This window comes from Grus americana, chromosome 2, assembly GCF_028858705.1.
Source record: "Grus americana isolate bGruAme1 chromosome 2, bGruAme1.mat, whole genome shotgun sequence".
NCBI classification, from domain to species: Eukaryota; Metazoa; Chordata; class Aves; order Gruiformes; family Gruidae; genus Grus; species Grus americana.
The window spans coordinates 58635603-58659118 of record NC_072853.1 but is presented as its reverse complement, the minus strand read 5'-3'; the positions used below and the strand labels follow the sequence as shown (position 1 = coordinate 58659118).

The window sequence follows — 23516 nt, the reverse complement described above, 5'->3', positions numbered from 1 at the left end:
AGACTAGGCTTAAAAAGGCAGATGAGATACGGATCAATAAGGAGGTAAAAAGCTAGAAGAACCACATCTAAGATGATTGAAGTATTTACATTGATTATATGAAACATTTTCCTTCACAGAAATGCTGTTGAATATGTTCTTTTCTGGAGGGAAAAAAATGTTTAGACTAATAAGGGCAATCACAGGGAAGACAGGCTTACAGTTCATCTCTATCGAGTTAGATGCAAAATTCACTCTGATTGCTGTGGGATTCTCTATATAAAGCCCGAGTCTACAGAGCCTACAAGTGCTGCATGCTCTCAACGCAGTTCCTTCCATCTGAGTGAACGATGCTCAGCATCTTATAGGAGGCACTCTTCCATCTCGTAAAATTGGCTGCACATAACTTTGTAACAACGTCTGCAATTCTCTGTCTTCATATTTTTCCTTCCCAGAGTAACCTACTGAAGGGACTACAGCACATACATGAAAGAGACCAACCCAGCAGGAGGAAAGTTTAGGAGGGAACAGGAGGAATAGGAGGAAGGCTCTGAATGACAGGCTCACAGAAGGGTTGAGGTGGGAAGGGAACCTCTGCAGGTCATCTCGTCCAACTTCCCGGCTCAGGGAGGGTCACCCAGCGCCAGTTGCTCAGGACCGTGTCTGGCTCCTTCCAGCCTTGCTCTGGCGAGTGTGAGGCTCTGTTTGAGGGGAATAACTGCGGCTGTCACCTCACGCCAGGGATGCTACAGGACATAGTCCTTTTCTAAACTAATTCCACAGCCTGTCTTTTACGAAACGTTCAACCTTTCTGTAAAGGCTTCTGGTCGGAGCCTGGTGGCATTTGACATCAGCTTTTCTGACACCACAGTCCAAGAAAGGAGGCTTCCATTTTGTCAGAGCTTTGTTTCCACTACCGTATCCTAGCCTGCAAGCATAGCAAAATGTCTCTACCAGAAGCGAGTATGCAAACAAACAAAAAAATGTTGCAAAAATATTCAGTGTGAAGGAAAGCCACACCCATCATCTAGGTCTGTCCGAGTCTGTCTTTTCGCTGTATTTATATCCTAATGCTCCAGGTTTGTTGGTTTATTAATTGCAAATTTGTCTGAGTGAGTCTCTTGCACATTCATTATGGTCTTTATAAAGACATTCCTTGCAAATGCCTTGAGGTCACACTTAAAACCATGGTGTGAACTATGCCAGACATTGAATTTGTGAAAGAGCTTCTTCCAGGACAGTGCGTGATGTCTGTCTCTCTGCGCAGAGCAAATCAGAAATGAGGTGCAACTACAGCAGGCCTTTCCCTGCCGCTTAGCAGCCGCCACGTCTCCTCTCGGTCACAGCCGATTCCCACAAGATGGCATGGCACAATTTAATCTGCGCTTAATCTGAGATTTTAAACAATGACTCCTTTACTGACGCAAAGTCTGCCAGCACGCTGCCTCGCTACACATCTCTCATGATCCACTTCTCTCACACAGCGTCTTTGCAATTTTCCCTGAATCAAAGCATTGCCCATCTCTCCCTGCTGACCGCAGAGCACAGTTTCTTTACAGCTCTTCTGCAAAACAAAGTTGCAATAACCCGAAAATAAAGGTAGTTTTAGGTTGTGCTATCTACCTGAAACACCACTCAGGTAGTGAAACACTGAAATAGGAAGGAGTTGAAAATAAAAGAAAAATAAGACATAAATGAAAATCATGTTTTGGTTTAAGATTTTTCAGCTCTGATGGTCGTCAGTGCTACTAGTATTTTGGTTTAAATCAGTCTTAAAACAGACTTTGCCTTAATCTTTAGGAAGAAATTTAAACTGAAATGGAAAATTAACAATCAGTTACAACCCCTCAATTGCACAAAATCTCCATTATCAAGTTGGAAAAGTAAGAAGGAAAATGACATTTCTGGTAGCCATGCATGAAGTCGGAGAGAAAAGCAACTTTTGCCAAAAGCTGAGTAAAGGCATATCTCCCCCTTCTTTTCACTGTCTTTATGGTTTGGTTTTTTTCTTTTCACTATTTTTATGGTTTCTACCACTTTGTCTGCCCGAGCCGATATTTCAGCTCCCCTACCTGGGAGCATCCTGCACAGAAGCTCCCGCGCTGCTGGATGTATCCCTGCCTGTCCGCAGCTGGGCAGAAAATAGTTAAGTTGAGCAGCAAAGCGATGAGAGAGGCAGCAGCCTCCGGCAGCCATGGGAACAACAATTTCTACAGACTAGAGGCTGAAATTTCAGAGGGAAATAATCCCAACTGCTGTAGCCAGGTCGGAGAGGGGGGCCCCAATGGCACTGGCTTGAGTTTTAAGGCAAAATGCTACTGTAGACGTGCATGGACCTGACTTTACCATCCTCTAAAGGGCCATAATAATGACAGCCACATACCTGCAAGAGGTAATAAAGCAAAGCAGGAATTTTGCCTGCACAAAATGTAAACATCAAAACAGATGGCGCGGTTATGTTAATCAGTTAATGTTTGCAGAGTGCTTTGAAGATGCAAAGCCCTATAAAGGTACTAAATACTTACAGTCTTGTCTAGACATCATCAAGCTCATTTTTAGATTGCAGCCTTTTTGGGCCAAACAGTACCTCTCTCTAATACGTTTGCACTGTGCCTTCTGTAACAGCGTCCTACCTCAAGATGAATTCATAAGGGAGGAGTAACAGAGGAGCAGCTCCTGGAGGTGAAAAGCACAAGCCAACAGCTCCTGCACAGGAGTATTGGGCTAAATATCATCAGGGAATCAGATGGAAGTCAAAATGTACTATACCAGAATTAAAATAAACACAGTGCTTTTGTGCAGTGCAATGCGTAAAATATGTATTCAAATACAAAGACTATTTTTTTGATGTTTTGCCAGAGAAACAGGTAAAGATCAAGGCTGTCGCAACAGATAACCCTTTACAAAACAGTTTGCCATAACCATGAAAACTGTTTACTGCACTAACAAGCTGGGATGAGAAAAAATATCTTTGACAGAATGAACTAAGTACGCAGACTTAACGGAGCTGTGAAAAGTGCCGTAGCAATCACCATCATGCATAGTCCAAGTATGGAATTTAATGCAGTGAGTTATGAACAATGAGATCACAGATTTTGTTGAGGTTTGGGAAAAATCCATCTAAACCATTTCAAAACTGGCACTTTTTATTTGCTCTAAGGAATGTGGCATGCAAATAAAAGTAAACTCCAGAGACTTATTCTGCAATAAGTGAGCCTTCTGTGTCGGATTGCCTTGCAACCTGAACCAAACCTTACTATTCTGATGTTAAGAAACCACACATTTCAGAAACCTTTTCCACTCATGGTTCCCAGTCAGCTCCGACTGTAAATGGGGTAAGAAGCCTGGCATTACACAAAAGGTGTAGACAGCTGAAACACGTAATCCTTATTCATACCCTAAAAATAGACCCAAACTGACCACCCAGTGCATAACCAGTGCTGCCGAGCATGGAATGGGAATTAGAGATTCCAGCTCAGCTGCTAGCTCCTGGCTGGGAGCAGTGCGGAGTCGGGGTGTGGAGGCCTGAGGGTGAAGCACCTTCCCGTCCCTCCGACCCACTCCGAGGCAGCACCGACCAGACCCACGGAGGAATGGCATCCCCTTCCCTTTACCTTCAACAGAAGCTCAGCTTTGGCCAGGGTCTTGCAGTCAGCATAGGAAAGACTGAGGGAAGAAAGGGGCGTTTGTGTTTAGAAAATTGGTCCCTTTCACCTTAAAAATAAACCACCATTTTTTTTTCAGATCAGAAATGTACATTCTGAAATGTGAGGAGAAAAGATGGGTTTATTCCCATTTGCACTTTCGGGACATCCCCCAAAATCTACCTTCCTACTCTGCTGGGGGAGCGTGCAAAGGGTCTGCTGCAACTCACTATTCCCACAAACAGCTATATGACAAAGGTCTTATGCCATAAATTCGCTTGAATACTAATGAAAGGCAAAGTTATTTTCTTGCTTTTGAGGTTTTGTTTTACTTATTTTCCAGCCTCTTCACTTCAGCTGTTAAACATTAATTTCTAAGCAGAAAAAAAGCCTTAACATCATTACAGTTCTTATTTCTCAGTTTGTTCTCAAATAATTTCTGTCACTGTCCTGAAAACAAAACGTTAATTGGAAAAGGATTAAAACAATAATAATAATAATAAAAAAGTAGTCCTTTGTAGTGACAAAGCACATTAAAGAGCAATGCCAACACCAATCTGACTTCTTCCTTTCCAGGGAAACTGTTGCCTCTCCCTCTCTGTTTCGAAAAGCCTGTATATATAATAAGCCAAATTTTCAGTCTCATCTTAACTGGGTTACCCTTTCCTTGCCCGTAATTTTGCATATGCTCACATAATTATGGCCTGAAATTTGCAAATACAATTACTTGCTGACACACTTTGTTATTTGAATGATAAAGTATTTGATTGTATCCAATGAAAACAAGATTAAAATGTGGAAGCAAACGTGTTTTAGCAAACCTAATGTACTAACTTAAGCTTCTGTTGGTTTATGGAAACATGATCTCCTAACAGCATGTCTACACCTTGTAGTTGAAGTATTGTCTAGAGACCTTGCAGTAAAAGCAGGATAGCCGTATCGCTGCATTACCACATCTGCACTTGCCTGGTAAGCTACAGTTCGTATTTTTTATTTTTTTAAACAGAAAGTTTGCTTGCATAAAAATCATCAAATTAACAATGGCATATTAATGGAGTCACAAAATGACTAACAAAAAGATGCTGCTAAATTAAACTAATTTAGAATTCATATTGCATCTTGATGTTTGCAAGTTTGTTACATGGAATAAAACTTTCTGATTTCTCTCCCAAAGAGAAAATTTCCAAAAACTGTTAAATTAGAACTTGTGACAAGAAGAGCGGCTGTCAAGATACTGAACAAAGAAGGTTTTAACTGAGTTTAGTTAGGTTTGCCAATGAGTGTTGAAGCTACGTTTAGTTCTCATTAGTTCAAAGTTAGCAAAAATGTTATTAACAATTTATTAACAAAATTCCATAGAAAATCCTTAAAATTGCACATTGCATCTATCTGGGGGCCGACCCTCTCTCACCACGGACTTGTAGAGTTCTCACAGCAGCTGGATTTCCCACTGCTCACCATAAATGCAAAATACTAACCAGAAAATCTAGACAGGGTTCAACTATATTTCAAGAACAGTTATGACATCAGACTTTCTTGGTACAGAGCACAGGTGTGAAGCTAGGGAGATTACATTAACAATTCATTTTGGTTAGCATCTTTCAGGAGAGAATGCCGGGTAGGGGGAAGCAGCCCACTAATTACATTTAAAGATATTATCAAAAAATCTAAGGACAGCAAAAAAGTTACTATATGCTTAGAGGCATTGTCAGTAAGATCAGGAAGAAAAAAAGATCTTGTTATTAATATTTTTGTCTATGTTTGAATATACTGTCATCAGTGGAAAAAAAAATATCCAGAGCCTGGAGTCATTCATTTTAGTTCTTGAAGCTGGCACTGAATAGAAACACAGCTAAATACACAGAGAGCTATTTAACAAATGAATATTATATGGAATCAATCAACATAACATGAGTTGCCACTTCAAATTATTCAGAAATTATGGCAGCGCTTGTATCAGGAGAGCTTAAAGATTCCTATATCTTTTTTCTTTAATTTTATCTAGTTTCAGAGCCTTCAGGGATCATGTGTTTAAGCTTTTCTTTGTAACTGAGAGAGCTGCAAATTAACCTTTTTTACAGTGAGACCAAAATTCTTAAGTATTTCTATAATCAGTAGCCTTGGAAAGCAGGTTTTAAAGAAAATACAAATCAATGCACGATTGTAGAGGAAGACCACAAGAGCTGGTAACTATAATCCAGCAATGACAACACACCACAAATTGGATATTGACTTCAGAAAGAATCAAACAGCAAAATTCCAGTGAAGACTTGAGCAGCATCAGCTTCAAGTTATAATCCAGGATGTCTGCACCATGCTGGCCAAACCATACATGAAGCATCATACCAGTATATAGTTAGAGGACAAGTAGCCACCGAGAGCAGCTCAGTATTTACTGCTGCATTTGACGCCAAGTGTTTATGTGTGAGGGTCAACCTGACTTCCTTGTGTTTCAAAACCCCTAGATGACCAAACTCAATCATCCGTATATAAATACTGCGGCAGTCCAGGAGGAAGCCTACACTTCATCAGATGCATTTACAGGACACATCCTACCAGCATGCAGCCCACTGCCGCCAGAGAGAAGCACAATACTTCTCCGCACGGGCTGCCAAGTGTTGCTCCTAAAACCAACCTGAACTCATGTTTGTATTCCAGACTCTTGTTCCCATTGGAGCTACACAGGATCAAAAGCTGTTTACTCTTTTGGCTTAGTAGGTTCCATACCAACAAGGTTTCAGGAAAATGTGCCAAAACCGCCAATCAGGGCTTTCATGTTGTTGCTGGAGCCTAAGGAGGGATGACACAGCGTGTTTACAGCTCATGCAGCTCTGAACTCGCCAGTTCTCTGGGCAGGAGAAAGACAGCATGATGGCAGTCCCTGATTATGGCTTGCATTTTTGAAATGTTCAAATCTTTGCAGCCTTTCCATGGTGTTCGATGCATTTTGACCATAAACTGCTCCAGAGTGCAGGCAAAAACAGCTGGGAAAATGTTAATCCTGTCCTTATACGGTGAGAATGAGAAAATACAGGCTGCATTCAATGTGGTAAATGTCTGAGCAATTGCTCTTTGAGTGGATTCCCTGACTCTACCTTCTACATTCACAGAGGACAAATTATTTTGGCATACAGAGATAAGAAATTGTGTCAGCTCAAGTTAATTTTGTACCACAATTATCAGAAAATGTTGTTTTGACCTTTAAAAAAAATATTTTCAGACTCACCCACTCTTCAAATTTAATTCCAAGTGCCGTACAACAGTTCTTGCAAGTTAGACAAGTATTTTTATTTTGCAGATGAGGAAACAAGATAAAATTGTTAAGTGACTTCTGCAAGTCATCATTAGACCTGGAGAAAATTTCGGAAGACTTGATCCTGTATCCAGCATTGTCCATTAATCAACATTCCTGACAGAGTATGTAAGTATAAGCTATCACCACTATAAATGTTTGCATTGTATCTACTAAATGGCTACATGAGTTGTATAAATTATATTAAACTACCCTCTCTTACTGGGTTGCTTTCCTGTTGGGTCAGCACTGCAGTTTAGGTCACCACACAGCTGTAGGAGAACTGTCACAAGGAAGTGGGCAAGAACATGTGGCCGGAGGTAGAGCAAGACCAAGTGCAGACAGAGATAAAATTAGACATGGAAAGCAGACAGTGATCTAACAAAGTCCTCTGTTTTAGCCACAGGGTGTTGTAGGGTTTTTTTATTCATGCATAAAAACATAGAAATACGGGGCTGAAGAATTCAGAGATTAACTAGTTCGACCTCCTACTCTAAGGTAGGACCAAGCGCATGCAGGTTGCCTATGACTGACGATTATCTAAGCTGTTCTCACCTCTGCTGAGCGCACTGCATTGAGTAACCCTCAGGTAGCCACTGATAATGTTTTATCATCTCATCAATGGAAAGGTCTTACAGAGTTTTAGCCTAAATCACCTCTATGGCACATCAGGTGATTGATTCCTTTGCTTTCTCTGGAAATTATGGTAAGCCATTGATCACTGTCACTTAAATACTGACATTTTGCCTATCAAAGAATTATGTCCCTTCTGGTCACCTTCTTTGTAGACTAAGCAAGCCGATTTTTTCAGTCTTTTCTCTATGGTCACCTATTTGAAATCACTTATCCTTCAGAACTTCCTCTACTTGAGTTTTGCCTCTCTCAAAGTGAGGGAACTCAAACCAAACACAGTATCCCACTGATGAGGATCAGTACCAAACAGCAGCAAAATTACTTCCATTGTCCAACCATTAATCTATCCTTACATGCAATGGAAAACTAAAATACCACTGAAGACACTGAGTGAATTCCAACAATATATTTTTATGTGGAAAATAAAATTAAATATGATGCAAGGAAAGTCCCTGCCCTACAGACCTAGCTCATCTTTTGAAACAACATAATTACACACACATTCTCACACACGTTATAATCCGTCTAGCTGTCTGTATGACGTATAAATTCTACTTATTGTTATGTACTTTTAGTTATTCAACAATCTTTGTTTTTTAGAAATGCTGTGCGCCATAACCTTGGCGCTACAATCACCAGACCAAGCAGGAATGTCCGGGATGTGACAACAGTTGCACCTATCAATAACTGCAAGGACTGTCCTTTCAGACAGACGTACCCAGAGGAAAGAGTTGCTGGCAAACTATTCTTTCCAGTTCAGACACCAAGTCTATGCTGGGCAAGTAGTCAGTCACCTGAAGGTGCTCTTTGCCTCTCTGGCCACTTCAGAGGAGAGAAATCAAAAAGCAGAGAGCAAGGCTCCCAGCAGCAAGGCTCCCAGTGAACAGAAAAGATGGGGATAAAGTGCCAAAGGATCGCCGCTGCCGTGAGGGAACATAAGCATGCGGGAGCAGGTCTTCCTATTTTCACAGGGCTTCCCATACTACATACTGCCTGCAGTGAGAAGGACTTGCATACAAATCTTTTGTTGCCAACTTCATCTCTTTCTTTCAGAGATGAACCTGAAAGAACTGACTGAGAACTGCAAGCTGCCAGAAGAATGGGAATCTGGGGAAGCACCTGCTTAAACTACTGGGTACATGGACTGATCCGTACTGGCTCTAATGCTCTTTGCTTTTTTCCCAGAATTATTTTTCTGCCAGGTAAGTTCCCACAAGTAGTTCACAATAGTGGAAAACACCTGTATTTGCACAGCTTGGGACAGCAAAGAGTCGCTGGAAGGCACCAGCTGAAAGTCACCAACATTGACAAATGTGAAACCAGAGTCTTCAGTCCCTTTTGCTAGGCCTGAGAAATCACAAAGGAAATTGAGAAATCAAGTTCAAAAAAGACAACTTTTATATCTTAAGAACCTGTAGATCCATTCACATTTATTATCTGCATATTGCAAACTACGTGTTTTTCCCTGACATACTACAGCTACCAACACGTGTTGGGCTTCGCTCAAATTCCCTCTTATAACTCAATGTAACACAAGCAATCTGTAATATTTTTGCAAATCATGGCAATAGATTTTCTTTAATTTCAACCAGCAGCTGTTGAAGCAGACCAATAAATAACCACAGCACAGTTCCCACTGAGCTCCCAAAAAAGGCTGTAAATACATTTAACAACCTGCAGCATAAACACATCATCTGCTTTCAACTGGCACTGAATACCTTTCAGAAAGTGTTTTTGTTATGAGTGTATTTGAAGAGAAGAAAGGCTTTAAAGGACACAACTGAAATGCCTCTTTTTCCAAGGGATGCATCCACACTCCCTGCTGCACTGCATCTCCCAGATGAATCAGCGATCCACAAATACCAGCAGCTAACCATCGTTCTGAAAATGAATGCAGTAATCAGTCTGATTAATTTAACATTTACTTATTTTAACATGAAAACTTTAACTTTGGGAATACGTGACAACTGATGGAAGTCACAGAAGCCTGTACTTGTGTCTTGGTTGGCTTATGGTACTTCCATAATACATCCCCACTGTTAGTGCTTAAACTTAACTCAGATTTCTGACTAGTAGGCATCTGGCATTTGACAAATTGCTGGTCGTGGCACTGAGCTGAGGTTTAAAGGGTCCCACTGCTCACCTGGACTCACACCACAGGTGGTCACAACTGTTCGTGCCACCATCCTTCAAAACGTATCGCTGAATTGATCCAGCATAACAATACCCAGAACTTTTTTTGTTTTTTCCTGTAGCATTGTTTTTCCCTGTAGCGTTGTTTTTCCATGCAGATATTTTCGGTGATGGCTCAGCAGTTTGTCCCTGCTAACAGTCATACTGCCAAAACCTTGGCGGTGGCAGGCAGATGCACGGAGTCAGAAGGCTCTTGCACAGACTTCACCAATGAAGCCGCTGTCTTACTGAGTTACGCTCTCAGGAGGCAGCAACTTCGAAAACTTCCCTTGAGCCTAGCTAAGAAATGCCACTACAGTAGCATATATAACATACCAAGGCAGCTTCCAACTTGAAAACTAAACAGATAAAAAAAGGACAGAAATATCAACCTGAAATATTAAAAAAAAAGTGTTCTTGAATGAAACTTGAATTAAAAATGATGTTTCTTTACAGCATCAGGGTACCTGAGGCTTCATCAAATCCGGAATTCATCAGAGTCGCACTGAATTTGTATAAAATGAAACCAATTATAGTTTCCCCCGTCTTTACTAAAAGTGATGGTCATTGGTAAACATATATCCCAGTGTTTTGAAGAAGAGTCCTTAAGGGGACATGTCTCGGAGAGATTTGATGCAAGCCGAGAGACCTGGTGATGGAAGCCGCACTGCCTCCTTACTTCTGAGACTAGTCTGCCATAGTCTCTGGTTATATTAAACCAAAGCCAGGCCTTTACTGTTGCTGGTGCTGAATGTCTCACATCTATGTCGACTGCGCCTTAAATTAAATTTTGGAATATACAAGGGAAGAGCTGGTGTGCATCTGCCTGCCATTTCAACTCCGCCTCCAGCTGGGGTAAGCAGGAGTCACTGGGAAGGTATTACCACTGTATTTCAGCCAGGACCATCCCATCAAGGGTACATAAGAAATGACTAACAAAGGAGACATCAGTTTATGCGGTGTGCTGTGTCACTGGGAAAATCATGTTTCTGCCTGTATACAAATATACTCTTCAGTTTAAATAGACAGCTTGTGGGTATAGCACAGGACTTAAATTCAGGGCAGGGGTAAACTCCGGGTGGCTGGATCAGGTAGCAAAGTTCTGGCATTAATGCTCAGGGAGTTTGTGAGAAAGTCACTTTACTTTCTACCTCTGTTTCCCTCCCGTGCTCCGTTCCTCCCTTTCTGCATTGTTTTTTTTGTGGGGTTTTTTTTCTTCTCATTTTAACACTTTGAGGCAAAGACCGAAGGCTTCTGCACAGTTGTACGGCATGCAGGTTGCCCGGCCATTTTATGACTTCTTGTCTCTTCTACCTTGTTTCACAGTTTCTACTATTGCACAGTACTTTAGTTTCTAGAGAGTTTCTGCTCCTATTTCTAATTGCAGACCATGTGAAAGGAGCTAAGCTTTCAATAACAACAATAAATCACTATCAAACCCAGCAAGAAATAAGAATTTGGAATGTTCTTCCTTTAAGCCGAAGTAAATGACTTGGGGGGGGGGGGAAGGCGGGAGCAAAGGATGATCAGAGAAAGCTAACAAGAACTCCTTCCAAATTAAAGAGCACTTATGCAGAGCATGGAAAGCTACCTCTGTGAGCTTTGGAGAAAATACTTGACCATGGGCCTCCCAAACGTATCTGTTAGGCTACAGAAGCAGTCTCTGCTCACATCTGCTGACACTCCTAAGTACCTGTTCAAAGTGGAAACTCCACGAAGCAAGCAGGAGACACGCGCTTTGGGGCGGGCAGTAACTCCCCGCGTGAGGCTCCGGTGGGGGATGCAGGTGATCCAACTAACTGGGAATAACCAGATTCACCTCCAGTTCCACCTTGGTTTAGGAAAAAAATCTTCTGATAGGCACGTCACTGCAACTCTCACACTTTCCTCAGTTTTCATAGGAGTTTTCTGTAGCTCAACTGCTCCTGACTCAAACCCAAGCCTCCTAAAGGACGTTATAATGAACTACAGTAGAATGCCTTGTACTACTGTAAATGTTCAACATAGTCTGAAAACACCATGCAAAGAGTAATTACTCTTGCAATCATTATTGTTACATTGTAACTGAGAAAAAGATACCTGGAAAGAAAGGATCTTGTTGTAATTTGATAAGGCGCGGGGGGGGGGAAGTGCCTTAGAAGCGAGCAGCATGATTTTAAATGGCATTTGTCTAGTAACTAACACTATTCTCAATGCGAGTGCAAACACAACCATGTTCAGCTGCAAAGAAACAGTAATGTGCTTTGCTACTGTCAGAAAACTTTCAAGCAAATTCTTTGTACACTGGTGAGGAAGTCCTTCAGTTCTGCTTCAGTCAAAGGACTTTTTAGGCTGTGAAACAGTCCCAATAAATGCTCCTAAAGCAGTGACAGAAGGAAACTCGCAAAAAAAACCCCACAACAGTTTGCAACGACATTTCTTGATTTTATTAGCTCAGACATTCGGCTTTTGGAAAAGATGTACAAATAACTATCCACGGTGACATTACCTCAGCTACGTATTTGTTAGAGAAGCTGAGCAGCAGAGTCTGGGAAAAGTTCAAACTATTTCTCAAAGTAACCTCTTGTCCGTCTGGCACATTTCAGGGGACAGAACGTCTGGGTCACATAGGAAAGAAGCTGGAGTCTCTGTGACCAGAGCCATGTTGCAAGCTGCGTGAACTGCTTCAAATGAGGCAGCTTGGGGGGCTAGGGGGGGAAAGTATCAATGTAAATGTCTCACAGAAGGACTTAAAATACTGTAAAGCTTTTAGAATAAAAGACTCAGTGTTGCCAACCCTTGCAATTTTATTGCAAGTCTCATGATGCTCTATTTAAAGTCATAGCTTTTGAAAACAACTGATTACCCTGGAATCAGCTGCCATTAAAGAAGGCCTCCAGCAGAGGTTACACAGAAAAGCCTGAAAAGCCGAAGTAGGCTGCAAAGCCTCGAGAAAATAACGTGTTTATTAAAGGCTCGTGATCTTTAAGCTAATGATGATTTTGACAGACTGGCTCACGACTTTGTTTAATAGTTCATGTTAGCCATATCAGAGAGGTGAAAAAAACCCAACAAACCCTGCCTCAAAACTAAGCCTAAATGAATTCCTCAACAGCATGAGAAAATTGGCAGCAAGAACAGAAAGCTATCTCCACATTGCCTTGCCTTTGAAAGTCTCTCAACAAAACAAAATCTCATACTTCTCTAAATCAAAGGGTAATGATCAAAACCAGCAGAACTCCAGAAATATGTTGGGCTTATGGAGCCATTCCTGGAAGGGAAGGTAATAAAAAGTGGAAGAGAATCTCCAGGTTGTTGATTCCAGCATGATAGCTGGAGCCTGGCAGTCAGCTGCAAAATAGGTGCAGCAACAGGAACAGGAGATGTGGGAGCTGGTGGAAAACAGATGGATGGTTTGCCTACTACACCAGGGAAGGTTATTTTTTGCTGCTTCTACTTCCATCCACATGAATTATAATATACATCCTGTGGATGTTGACTGTGAGGGAAGTGGGGCAAGAGGATCGGGCCATGGCCACGGCAGTGGGAGAGAACTGTCAACACTCATCAAAGGAGCTTGGATGGCAAAAAAACCAATCTTCAGGTAGGCTAGATTAAGATAACAGAGATGTAATGCCATGAATAAACTATCACTTCCACCTTTGCTACATTTATCTCTTCCTTCATCATTATTTCTCCACTCCCCCCCACCACTCCTTCAGATTTCCAAGTAAGACACAAGATCAAGATGTGTGCTTTAATTTAAAAGGAAAGGCACAGAGGAAGACACGAAGAGATTAAAGCAATCAGACTTATTTCTCACTTGAAAGTTTTGTTTTTACAGGGAGGAGGCTGGTCTGGTTTGAGTGAACAGTGTTTTGTCAGGGTATCATTGCCACGAGCAGCAGAGCATCTGCCGCCAAGACAGCAGCTGAGCCTGGTGGCGAGAGCCACGCCAGAGACGGGAGCAGAGAACTGGGCAGGGAAGTTCTTCCCACCCAGCCCGCTTGGCAAATCACCATGGAAGAATGGAAACAGTGATTTTCCCGCAGGAAGGGGGTCTGTTTACCTCTATTAGACACAGGTAGGTATATTCTTTTCACAGTCCCCTTCTCTCTGAAGCAGCTTCTCTTTAAAGCTGCTACCCTGCCAAATACCGTTAACAATAAAAAGCATACTTTTTCTATCTAAGATGGAAATTAAAAATAGTTACAATCATACAAAGAATTCCTGGGGACTCCCAACCAATCCCTGTTGGGTCTATCCCTGCTAAACTTGCCACATGGAAATAATTTAGAGGTGGAAAGTCAGCCAGGCAACTCACAGGAGACTTGTAGTCCATATTTTTCTAGATTTTGGTCAAAGTCTTGTTTCCCATTTGTTTTTAATATATCCAGGATTCCTCCCAGACCTACTAAGGTCTGCACCGCTTTTGTTCATTCAGTTTAAAATCTGTTCCACAGGCACTAGAAACAAACAAACAGAAAAAAAGCTTGGGGGAATAGAGCACAGCTGCCATTAAAACTGCATTAAGCTTTCCAAAAGACAGTTTCACAGGCCCAACACACCTCTAGACAATGACCGCAAAGCAGAAGGTTAGCAAGCCTCGTCCTCCTCATCAAAGTGACCATACATTTAAATGGTTAGAGGGAAACACAGATGTTTTCCTTAAAATGAGGCCATGGATGCATGTGGACGTCAGCCCTGTGCTCAACAGCAGGGCCTGACTTCGGCAGGGAGAAGAGAGCAGGAAAGAGCAGTGGAATTTAATCTGACCTTTCATCCGCCTGTCCTGCAGCGAGCCAAGCAGAGCGGCTCAGTTAAGAAGGGCTTGAGCCCCTACAAAACCTGCATGTGGCAGCTACCACCTTGTACTGATGCTGCTAACCATTTCTGAAGCTTTAGCGGATGTTTTCACTTTGGGCAATTCTGTCACAGGTCATACCCCGTCGCCCTCCAAGAGCTGAGCTGGTCAGGGCTGGAAGGAAGGTTGCAGATGCAGCGGTTTGCAGCAGCTTCTGCAGACTTGGCGGTTGGTTCGCCCCGGCTGCCGAGATATGTCTGCTGTTCAAGCGCAGCTTAGTAAGGCTTTTGAAAGATGTTTTTGCTTCACTTGCAACTGATCGAGCCAGTCGCTGATCAAGGACGGAGAACTTTCCACTGTGGAGACACCAGATAATTGTTAGTTTACTGGACTCCGTAGCTGTTTGGAAGAACTGGGATGGTGCCACACTTAAGCTCTGAAGTCAGGCTGACGTCTTACTTGTATAGTGTACACTTATGCAATAACACTGTATAAACTGATAAATCACTGCATGGAATGTATTTATATGTGCCTGCTGAAATACATACTACCACGGTGAAGCCTTGCATATGAATGTAAATATTTAACAGCAAAATAGGGGTAAGTCTGTGTGTGTATCAAAATATTTTTCACTCAAGGACTTTATTTAAAACTTGTAACACGCCAAATAAATATTACTTGCTGTTTCACAGAATCTGCGGTTTGTTGGTGATTAATATTAGTTTACTGAAAGACTGTATGTACTATTTGAAGCTGACAGTTACCAACATCTCTACATACACAGTAGTCCTCAGAGGAATGTACTACTCTCTTAAATATTTCCCAAAGAGTCACAGCTCTGCCCTGTGCTACAAGAAGAGTGAAGACGAGGTAGAGGTAGGACCGAACATAGTGCAATCACACATGGTACGTACAGACATGTCATGCCCTACCAAGAACAGATAAGGCAGAAACCAATTTTAAGGTAAGTAGCTCAATACTACAGATAAAAGTATACAAACGCATGTGTTGCATAAAACTTTTCAAAGACTCTGTGTAGCTAGATATGAAATCAAATTAATGGCCAACACAATATTGTGTAAGCTTAATTATCAAGATGATGGGATGTCTTAAGTTAATTTAAGGAATATTAACAGGTTCATAAATCTTGTCAGATAGATTTATCAGATTGGAATATTTTGTAAACCTCACCAAACAAGCTCTGACTTTAGAAAGAGGAAGATTAGACTCTGCTGTTGCACATCTCCTACAAAAACAAAACAGAAAGGTCAAAGCAGTGTGCCTGACATAAATTGCACTTGGAAATTTCATTACAGATTGGCACGCACTCTATTCACAGCATCATCTAAAGTTACCTTCAGCCAGGAAGCAAAAGATAAAAGGTTCCTCAATATTCAACAGAATATCAAAAAAGGAAAACTATATCTCAAGTGCAGAGCCCTCCAAAATGCTCAGTAGAACATATTCCATCTATGAAAATTACACTCAAGTCAAAGGAATATTTAAGGACTACTCTGCTTCCTAGCCTTCCCACAGGACCCAGCCACACTTCCCAAGCACGGATTATGTCCTTACTCAGCACCCATAACACATCTGCAACTCCTTTTAGTCTGAGCTACACAGACAAAATTAAGCATGCCATAACTTAGGAGATAATGGTATCAAATTAATTCTTCAGCATAATTGTAACCGTAGTTGATATAAGATTCAATTTTGTCAGTAAAGTATCAAAGGAATTTTAGCATATCCTAGACAATGATTCAATCGTCTAGTAAGAAAAGACCTTATGTCATAGACATTTTAGGTTAACATCCATGCATACTACGCTAGGACCTCTCTGCACGCATACTATACTAAGACGTCTCTGATGCAACAGATTTTATTCCATTCCATGTTATGCTGTCAACAAAAAAGTTTCAAGCCTTACTGTTTACAACATTTGAAACCAAAAATAACTGAGTGCATCATAGTTGCTACAGAATCATGGAAGTTAGGAGGAACATCTACACCAATGCTTTTCTTCTAAAATAAAGCTGAGTATGCCTTCTCCTGCACTGATTAATTTGAAACAACAGGACATCCGTAACTTCTTAGGTGAAACTTCTGCAGTCAGGGTAAGGGGCTTTTCCTTTATTTAACTCTTTCAATCAATTTTCCTTCCAAACATGGATTTTTGTTTATCTAAGATATTCAATAGGTCATTAATAATTAGAATCAATCCTCTGCAAAATAGCTTGAGTTGGGCGTTTTGCATAGTTTTAGAGAGTCCTCTGATTTGAAATTTGGCCACATCATTTAACAGACCAACAACCCTAGCTGAAAGGTGGAACCCTCTTCCAGGTTCTGCTAATTCCCCCCCGCTCTTCCTCGGCTTCACAGATTCAAAACAGAGGAGTCTCCTGCCTTTCCATTTCTTGTGAGGATCAATATTGGTTCACTATTTTAGGCATAAGAAATACCATATAAGCATGTGTCTTTATTCGAGCTGCACAGAGGCGTGCCATCCTAGGACTCTGCAGCCTTTACAAATCCTGACACTGAGCAATTTACAACTTGATCAAATCTAAACCTTGGCTTACCAGGCCTTGAGAAATAGTGTTGACTACTTTCATAAAAGCAAACACTTCTCGCTGCAAGAGGCAGATGACAGTAGAATTGGCTGTTATAGGCTGCTGAGGGTAAGAATTTCACAAAGTGTATGATGACATCTGTACAGATCAGAAGGCTGTCCAGAGTTACAACAGTTAAAGATTCAGCAAGAATATTAAGCATCTGACTTCTGGGTTTAAGCCAATCATGATGAGAAATCAAGCTGAAGCTTAATATGGAGCACTTCATTTATTTTTTTCCCCTTAAACATTCCTCCAAAACCAGCATAGTTCACTTATAGACAATTAGGGGGCATTTTCCCTCTCATCCAGCTGTTTGGTTGGCTTAAGGATGTTCCAGGAAGAGTGTGCATCTCTGTAAGAGCAACACAGGACCAGTCCCAGCCTCACTGAATGAAAGCACGACAAGTGCTCGTCACCTCTCCAGAGATGGGATGAGTTCACAGCGGGAGCGCAACACCCCATGGCCCTGGCACCCAATAAAGAGGGTCCCACTAAACTCACAGTGAGAAGGTGGAGCATGCCACATGGACCATGCCCCGCTGTCAGGGCCTATCAGCTCCTGCTCAGTGTAAGCCCTTCAGGACACGATGTTGCAAACTGAGCAATAGGGTGGCTTGGTTCCAACACAGAGGCCAGCCCTGAGCTGAGCTACTGTGCCTTCAAGGTACCAGAGCTCGAGGAGTTCAGCACACTTAAGGCCCATGTCCTTCGCACGGAGCCAGCCCAATGGCCACCAAGGTGTACGAGCTAGCTCGGGGCTGATGACAAGTGATCGCGCTGTTGAAACAATCTGGAAAAAAGAGTTTGGCTATTCCTATACAGTGATGCCTGTGAGCTAAAAAAATCTTCTCAAGCCAGAAGTGGCTTGTCCTGATTCCTCTTCATCTGCCACACAGGTAGTTGAGATAGACTTTCTCAGGGTGCAGGACTCCACTATTCCTCATCCATAACCTATTCACACCGCCTCATTGCACACCCTCTCCTCCTGCATCCATTGACTCTACTGTGCACTGAAATCTCCGTCTTTTGTCTTCCTTTATACGCTTATGAAAGAGCTGTACAACAAGCAGCACGCTAAATGATTTACATGACCCATCCGGGATGGAAAGGGATTTACAAGGAAAAAAGTATCATCAAGCTAGACAGATGGCTGTACTGCAGGGGTTATGGCTAAGGAAAAGGCTGTGGAGACTAATCAGAAAAGGGAGGTCCAGACTTTACAGCAGACTGCCAAGCGAAGGGTTGGTAGGGACTGCTGGACTGGGGCAACATTTATGTAAGAGGCCATCCAGTTAATTTTAAGGCTGGGTCACGAGGCAGACATGTATGCAAAGGATTAGAGGGGCTGCTCGTTAAATAGGGTTTAACAGTTCCAGTATGCAAAGTGTGATGAATAAGCCTTGTCGCAGAGAGGGATGCTAGCAAAGGCTCCCTCCTCTATGAGAAGGCACAAGCAGATGAATAGTAAAAAAGAGAGAGAGTGCAAGGAAACTATCAGGTGGTGTAAGTCAGAATAATACCCTAACCTCATCACTGCCAAGTTTCTACAGACACAACAGCAAGGGAAACTTCCAAAAAGGATACTCTGAGTGCCTGGAGGATGTTTACAGGAGCTTTCAAGGAAGAGCATCAGTGTTGAAAGCAAAAAGCTAAGGAAAGTTTGCCCATGTCACTCTTTTCTTCTAATCCTTCCACCAATTCCTCTGTAACAAAATCTCTAGCACATAAATTGCTTGCCTTTGCTTTCAAGACCTATTCACTTCCTACCTATCATATCTCATTTCTCACTGAAATATCAGCTCCTGTCTCTGATCCACCAGTGATGCCAACATTCATCACCAACTTCAGTGACAAGCTGGGACAACAATCTTTGCAGGAGCACTTGCCATGGATATGAGCAAGACTGCATTTGTCAGGGCAAGAGAAAAGTACACAGCAGCAGTTGAAACATAAAACTGAGTTTTAGCTAAATGAGAAGGTGGATAGAAACAGAAGATGTTTTGAAAAAAATCTAATTTGTCTGAGACTCTTCTCAGACTCTTCTTGCAGCTGTGTGTAATTCCACATAATCTATCCCAAAACCAAAACAAGGTTGTGTTTTGAGGCCTTCATCACTTTCTGCAGCATCTCCTTGCTATTAGTTTCATGTGAAACAATTCCATTGTTTCCTAAAGGAAAGCTCAGCTACCCAATTAATTACAATGAAAGGCAGCAAAACAATCATATAGACAAAACAGAATTCAAAAACTTAATAGGAGCTCCTATTAAAAGGAGGCTACTTATTGTAAATAAAGGGTTGTTTTGATTTAATTTCTACATTCCTTCACCTTTATTCAGACCCATACTATGTATCAACTTGACCATGTTGTTGTAAGTGCAGTAGCTGCATGAGCTACAGACACATTGCAGAGAAAGAGAAAACAGAAGACATTAGTACTTCTAAGTTTGGACTTCAGGTTTAAAATTTAAAAATGTGAGTTTGTGAGTAACTGAGTAATCATGATGCTATTATTGTGCATCCCAGCATGTCATATTCCATGGATGACAGACTCACAGAGTGGCTGAAGTTGGAAGGGAGCTCTGGAGGTCAGCTGGTCCAACCCCCCCACTCAAGCAGTTGTCCAGGACCATTTTCAGGCAGCTTTCAAATATCTCCAAGGATGGAGACTCCACAACCTCCCTGGGCAACCTGTGCCAGTGCTCGGTCACTCTCACAGTAAAAAAGTGTTTCCTGATGTTCAGAGGGAACCTCCTGTGTTTCAGGTTGTGCCCACTGCTGTCCTCAGGCTTCAGGACCTGGCTCAGATCTCAGTCTCTCTCATGTACTGTTATACCCATTTCACATCGCTGGTAAATGAATCCAAGAGAGACTTAAATTCCTCAAAATTTTTTACTTTACCAGCTCTCTCTCTCCAGACACACAAACGATGGACTGAAATAGGATGTGGTATTTCCAAGCAACAGACCGCCAAGTGACAGCACATGGGCCATCTCCTGCTGCCTGCACCCTGTGGCCAAAACACCGCGGCATCTCCTCTGAACTGGCCGCAGCATTTCCCAACAGCCAGCTGAAGCAGAGAAAACAAGTGCCAGAAGGAAAGAGAAAGGCCAATGATGAGCCTGCGTGTAGACTGGACTTGGCTTGCTTACTTCACATATACGTCAAGATCTGTGGGTTTGCAGGGTTTGCTGTATTATGGATTCCCAGTTTCAATTCAGTCTACACCATTCTTTAAATTCCACCTAGCTCCCACTGTACAGACTTCAACAATTTGTGTATTCCTGAGTGAGACACAGGATTCATCTCAAACAGACAGCTCTAAGACTACTGAAGAGACAGTATTTGGGAGTTTGAGGCATCCTTAGAACATTTCATGTTAAAAAAAAACGCCAAGCACACTTAGTCTGCCAGGACTAAGTATTAACTCAACCTATCATTCTACCAAAAAGTTCAAACATATATTAAGCAGAGTTAGTGTGAGGAGCAAGCAAGAAAATTACTGTCAGCTCAGCATAAACCACACTCAGCCAACAACAGTACTTCACTTGCGGATGAGAAATTATTTGCTGAAACTCTTCATACAGTCAGCAGTTTACAGGCCTTTTTTGCCCCCCAAATCATACACATCTGATTATGATAATTACTCTAATCTGCCAGCATATCTGCCAGAATGGACCTGACAGAGCAGCTATTACCAGTGAAGCGCAAAGCCTTTTACAAGATGAAAACCAGCGAAGCTATCAAGTCCTTCAGGACTGGCGAGATGCCAGGTGATGATGGGTTGCCATCTAAGTTCTGTAAAACCCATCAAGACCAGGTGGGTCCAATCTAACAGGCAGCATTTCAGGAAATGGAGAAAAGCAAGTTTTTGCAATCCCTCTCATAAAGCTATCGGTTCTTTGATAGACAGAGACTCCCAGAAAGGCCATGAGATGCTATGGATAATGGACACACTAAAAGAATTTAGGCAGGCCAACCACTGCAAGAATGGCCATCTAATTTTATAGCCCAGTTTGCACTTAAGGGCTGTGTCAAAGTACAGAAGAGCTGTAATATCATATTAACTGCAAGAAAGTAAATGCAAATGTAAAATCATGTCTTGTTTGATCGAGGAAGCGGGGGATCCATTGTACATCATGGAAGAATTCCTGGGTTTTGACTGGGTGAAGAACTTTTCAAAATTCCTGAAGGATATGCATGGTTATTTAACTGCAAGCATGCTTTTCTTTTGGATACAAAATGAAAAATGAAAAAAAAAATCTTTTTGTGAAATGGCTCTACTTCTCTACCATTTGAAACACTTGAAAATATTGTTCACTCTACTATTTCAACTTGAAATTTCTCCTGGGAACAAATGGGAAGAAATATACCAAAAAAACACATTAATATGAGCAATCAAGTCTATAAAAATTATACGAGGCTGAAAGAATGCTGCAGCCACTCCAATATTCTGTTATTGATATTTAAAGGTCGGTTTGCTGAATCTGAAGACCTTCAAATTAACCAAGTATTTAATGTCATTGCTCTGCATCCCTGTGTTAACTAAATCTGAATGATAATTTAAACTGAGCAAAATAAAGCATGACCTGAATTAGGTAATGGATGACGAGGTACAATTAACATTACTGTTCAAAATAATGGGTCAGATTCTCTTCGCTATACAATTTCTGCTTGGTTCAGTGGGAAGGAGGGTCAGAAAAACAATTACAGCTCCCTACTTACTTGTCCAGCCTTGAAACACAGACAAGCCTCAAGTCTGCTTTAACATGCAGCAGAAGGAAAAACTCCTCAAAACATAGTCTGTCAGCTAAAGAGAGCTGGAGTACTTAAACCATAGCTTCTCCCTGTTTCCACCACACTGCCTGAAGATACCTGTGTCCTACGACATGGGGAGAATGGCATAAAGACTAACTGTCTTACAAGAAGAAATCCCCAAGATGTATCTGAGCAGAGCCCCATGTAGGTAGATGCGAGGACAGGAAAGATAAAAAAATAGTTAAAAGAAATCTAATACATTTCATAGATAAAAATTATATTAACAGAAATAACTGGATTCTGTGGTGCTGCAACTATGTTGGAGTGCAATTTGGCTACTTACAGAGTAGCACTGCAACAGCCTAAAAACTGAAAGAAACGCACTCAGATTAATTAGGAAATAAAAATTGAAGTTGTTTAAATTCACTATAAAGCAAGTAGCTGCCTGACAAAATATTAAAAACTGGATTAAAAACATGGACCTGCAAGCTTTTATGTCTTTTGTCCTTTTTCTAGGACAGCAATACCCTTACAGAAAAGTAAGAGATATGCATTACAGCAGACAAAATTCAGCTCTGGCTGCTAAATCAGAGAGCCCAACAGCCCCTGGACAGGTAACACAGACCTGTGCTCCTTCCCTCCTCAAGAGGTTTTACCTGCTAAGCAACCCAAAACCGAGAAGATGTGGCTGTAATAATTTTTTTTTTCCCCTCAAATACACAATAAGCAGTGCCTAGCTTCTCAGGGATCTAATAAAGTGTATTTGGGGCTTCTAACTTCTAAAGACAACTAGTTTAAATGGAAAAAAAAATATTCATACCTACACACAAAGTTATTTTACACTTCTTTTGGGAGTCTCTATTTGTACAGTAGAAAACCTACAGGATAAGATCTTGGAAAAATCAAGAGACAACTATGCAACCTACATTTGAATAAGGTTTAGACATTCAAAGCAAAGCATTTTGTAAATGAATGTAATGACATATACACACACACTTTGCCCCTCTTCCTCTCCCCAACCATTTAGTTTTCATAATATATTCATCAGATGCATTTCTAATATAGCACCATTCTCCAAACAAAAGGAAGACATCTGACTTACAGTTAATGCTGAGAGAACATAACCACAGTTTAAGAGGAAAAAAAAAAACGGAAAAAAGATTCTAATGCACTGTCAACAGCAGCACAGAAATTTAAAAAGCACAGAAATTTAGATACCAGGTTTGACATGAAATCTGTATGTTTAAACGCTGTGGAAAAGCACAGCTAACAGAATAGAAACACCTTAATTCCATTCTGTAGGGATGCCATTTATCCTACCCTCTTCCTCCAAAAAAAATCCACACAAAAACATGACAACCCCAAGAAACACTTGCGGAGGGTGGAGGGTGAAGCTACATTATTCATACTAAATTCACAGAATTCTTTATAGAAAGAGTATGTCAAGAAGGAAATCACCCATGGAAACAACTACATCATGATAGGAGTATACACATGGTAAAAGTGGTCAAAAAACTGTGTGATGCTATTCCCCTCTCCCTTCTTTAAGCTGAGGCTGAATATCATATATAATTAAGAGGAGGTAAAGTGCTAACCAGATGAATACTTTGGTATCTACTCTTTTAGATGACAGAAAATAAATTGT

General features: G+C 41.4%; 1 protein-coding gene across 1 annotated transcript in view; it reads right to left on the bottom strand.

Annotated features, from left to right (window-relative positions):
• LDLRAD4 (low density lipoprotein receptor class A domain containing 4) overlaps positions 1–23516 on the bottom strand; it is a 295037-nt gene that overhangs the window by 71499 nt on the left and 200022 nt on the right. The gene's annotated exons all lie outside the window — the stretch shown is intronic.